Raw genomic sequence first — 4,256 nt, 5'->3', positions numbered from 1 at the left:
ATGATTTTAGCAGTCCATAAGAATTTCTATCTCTACTTCAGTCAGCCATCTTCTCCTGGGGAATTCATCAAAACCTTCACTAGAGTGCCCAACTTGTGCCCTACGCTGTGGAATTCTGATTTGCCAAATCCTATGGTTGTGTGAGCCAATTCTTACACTAAATCTCTTACTATTTACATATATATGTATGTATATATATATATGTATATCCAGTCAATTCTGTTTTTTTTTCTCTGGAGAACTCTAATACATGTAGTAACTGCAAATTTAATCATTTAAGCAACTGCCAAACAGTTTTCCAAGTGACTGAACAATTTTACATTCCTATTAGCAGTGTACAAGGTTCAGATTTCTCCACATGTTCACCAATACTTGTTATTTTCCATTTTTCTTTTCATTACATTCATCCTAATGGGTATTAAGTGGTATCTCATGGTGTTTTTTATTTCAAAGTATGGTTTTATTAATGCACTTTAGGACAAGTGCCATTCATATGCCACCTTTTTTCTGGAAGAAATACTGCTAATTATAAATAGTCACAGGAAAATTTTCATTAGACAAACAGTTTGTGTGTGTGCACATGTATGTGGTGGCAGGGTTGTTTCATTTTTGTCATACTGCAAACAAAAACTTACCTCTTGAATTTACAAACATTGAGAAACAATTTTTTTCATCTAAAATTTTTTTAAGGCAGATCATTTTAGCATTGTGTGTGTTACTAACATGATGTAAAGTAGTTTTAGCAAATTTAACTGTTTTAGTTCTCAGTGACAATAGCACATGTAGTCAGGAACTGGCAACAGAATCTTTCTAGCCCTTCTACCTGGCCACCATTTTAAAAATGCATATTCTTCATATATGTACTACTGTATCAAAAACACATTTTAACAGATTTCACAGCTCATTAAAGCTTGTTTACAGTCATTCATATGAAAGATTTCTAATATGGAATGTTCATTTAGAAAGAATTCCACAATGGGATTCCAGTCTTCTATATCAGAAATGCAGAAGTCCTTCTTCAGTGCAATGTCAGACATTGTACTGCTGTTCATTCACATTCTTCTTTCAAATGTTTCCTAATTTTACTTTTGCATCATTTTTGTATGTTCCACTTATCTCCTTTAGGTATATTCTCAGGTAAGCAGGTTGACATCTGTATAAATAACCCTATGGGCAAGGATAATAAATGAGGTATTCTAACTCATTCATAGTTAGAGGGTCAACATAATGAAAGAAATTGCAAGATCAGAACAGCATCTAGGACCCTCTACAGGAGGATATTAGTTATAATTCCAGTACCAAAATACTTTTGGTAGATAACCTTTGATTAAGTAGTGTTCCGGTACAAAGGGATGAAAAGTTTCTTTTCCAGTGGTATCTCTGGAATCTCCTGCTTCTACATTTATAATTTCCATGCTTCTCCCTAATGCTAAGTCTTTGATGGAGGAACTATGTGCACATTTGTCTGTTTTACATGCATCAACAAATCTCTTCAAGGTTTCCTTGCTCAATACATATCCCGCTCCTCCACTCATGTAGCCCTGCTTTACATAGGGCTTAAATCTTCTAAAGGAAATGCATTTTTCAAGGTCATATTTTGAAAGAAGCCATCTCAAGTTGTCTAGTATGACATGTACCATCATCTGCTTTCATAAACCAATACATATCTTCTAAATAATGGTTATGAACATACTGAAAAGCTTTAATTGTTTTCCAGTATAATTGATCTCTGCCTTCTTTGGTTTTTAATCCCACTTAGGGAAGTCTTTATTTTATTTTGAACTCATAAACAAAATTTATTATGACATTGGGCCCTTGTACCTTTGACATGTTTCTCTAAATTTTGAGGTCCTGTCATAACCCAGCAAAGAATTTTAACCTTCTGATAGAGTTTTTCAGTGATGACTGTGTCCTCATCTTTGTGTTGGCTGGCATCTGCATTGAAGTTCATCTGTCCTTCTAGATGATTCTGTACATTATCCTCTGAATGTATAGCATGAGAATCATTATGAAGAATATTAGGCTGGGTATCACTTTGTTCTTCCAAAAAAATACTAAATAGCTGAGAACATGAAATATCCGATTGCTGATCCACAGAGGAAGATTAAAAAATTCAGCCAAGATTTAGAGAACATTTCACCAAAGTGTTTTTTGGACATCAGTGGTGGCTCCTTCTCACCCCTCTTGGGGGTGGAGAGGGGGACAACATGGGGTCAGTGATAGTCCCTCCTCTTGGTGGTCTCAAGAGTGACTTAGGGCCACTAGCTGGGGCCACCTGCTGCCACACAGATCATTCCAGGGCAGCTGTGGCAACCCAGATGGGCTGTCCCTCATTATGGTTTTGATTTGAAATTCCCTGATGACTAATGACATACATTGTCTTTTCACATGCTTGTTGGCAATTTGTACATCTTTTTTGGAGAAATGTCTATTCAGATCCTTTGCTCACTTTTTGGGGGGCTATTTGTCATTTTCTTATTGAGTTGTAAGATTTCTTTATATATTCCGCATACAATCCTATAACAGATACATGATTTACAATGCATTCCTCCCATTCTGTGTCTTGTCTTTTCATTTTTGTGATGACATCATTTGAAAGAGAAGTTTAACTTTTAATTTGATGAAATGCAATTTGTCTGTTTTGTTTTGTTTTCTTTTGTCTTTTGTTGCTTGTGCTTTTGGTGCCATGTATAAGAATACAGTGTTCAATCCAAATGTCATGAAGATTTACCCCTATGTTTAATTCTAAGAGTTTTATGGTTTTAGCTCTAACATGTAGATCATTGATCCATTTGGAGTTAATTTTTGTATATTGTGTGAAGAAAGCATCTAACTTCATTCTTTTGCATGCAGCTGTCCAATTGTCCCAGCAAAATTTGCTGAAAAGACTATGATTCACCCTCTGTGAAAATCAGTTTACCATGGATTTATGGATTAATTTACAGACTTTCAATTCTACTTCATTGATTTATTTATCTATCCTTATGCAAATATCACATTGCCTTTATTAACATTACTTTACAATAAATTCTGAAATTAGAAAGTGTGAGTACTCCTATTTTATTCTTTATCAAGATTTTTGGGCTATTTTGGGCCCCTGACAATTCCATATGAATTTTAGAATCAGCTTGTCATGCTTTACAAAGAAGACAGCAGAAATTCTGATACAGATAAATTGGATCTTTAGATGAATATAGGGAATATTGCCATTTACCAGTGTTAATTCTTCTGATTCATAATATGAGATGTTTTTCCATTGATTTAGATCTTTAATTTCTTTCTACAATATTTTGTAGTTTTCAGGGTGTAAGTTTTACACTCTTTTGGCAAATTTATTCCTAAGTATTTTATTTTTTATGATATTGTCTATGAAGTTGCTACCTTAATTTTGTTTTTAGAGTTTTTATTGCAAGTATATAAAACACAATTTATTTTTATATATAGATCTTGTATCCTAAAATTAGATGAAACTGTTTATTAGTTCTAATAGTTTTTAGTGGATTCCTTAAGATTTTCTATATACAAGATTGTGTTATTTGCAAATAGAAATAATTTTGCTTCTTCTTTTCCTATATGGTTGTCTTTTATTTCTTTTTCCTGCTTAATTGCCCTGGCTAAAATATCCAGTACAATTCTGATTAGAAGTGGAGGTAGTAAACATCCTTGTCCTGTTCCTGATATTATGGGGAAAGCATCCAGTCTTACACCATTAAGTACTTTGCTAGCTGTGGTTTTTTTGTAGAAGCCCTTTATCACGGGGAGGAAGTTTCCTTCTATTCCTGATATATTGAGTGTTTTTATCATGGAAGGCTGTTGGATTTTGTCAAATGCTTTTCCTGAGACTTTTGAAATGATGAACTGAATTTTATTTTTTATTCTGTTGACATAATGGATAAAAATTGATTTTCAGATGTTAAATCACTTGTGTATTCCTGGGATAAATCCTACTTGGTCATGGTGTATAATTCCTTTTATATGTTGCTGGAGTCTGTCTTCTAGAACATATTTTGTTTAGAATTTTTATGCCCATATTAATAAGAGATATTGGTGTGTAGTTTTCTTTTCTTGGTGATGTCTTTGTATGGTTTTGGTATCATGGTAATAGCACCATAAAATGATTTGAGAAGAGTTCCTCTTCTATTTTTTTGAAGAGCTTGTGAAGACATTACAATAATTTTTCTTAAAATATTTGGTAGAATTTAGTGTGACAACTATCTGGGCCTGGTCTTTCCTTTGTGGTTAGTTTTTGTTTTCTT

General features: G+C 33.5%; 1 pseudogene; it reads right to left on the bottom strand.

Annotated features, from left to right (window-relative positions):
• Positions 1-1,065: 1,065 nt before the first annotated feature.
• On the bottom strand, positions 1,066-2,135 carry LOC119524116 (annotated as a pseudogene).
• Positions 2,136-4,256: the final 2,121 nt, after the last annotated feature.

Source organism: Choloepus didactylus, chromosome Y, assembly GCF_015220235.1.
Source record: "Choloepus didactylus isolate mChoDid1 chromosome Y, mChoDid1.pri, whole genome shotgun sequence".
NCBI lineage: Eukaryota > Metazoa > Chordata > Mammalia > Pilosa > Megalonychidae > Choloepus > Choloepus didactylus.
The sequence above is the reverse complement of the archived record's forward strand: the minus strand, read 5'-3'. Positions and strand labels throughout refer to the sequence as shown.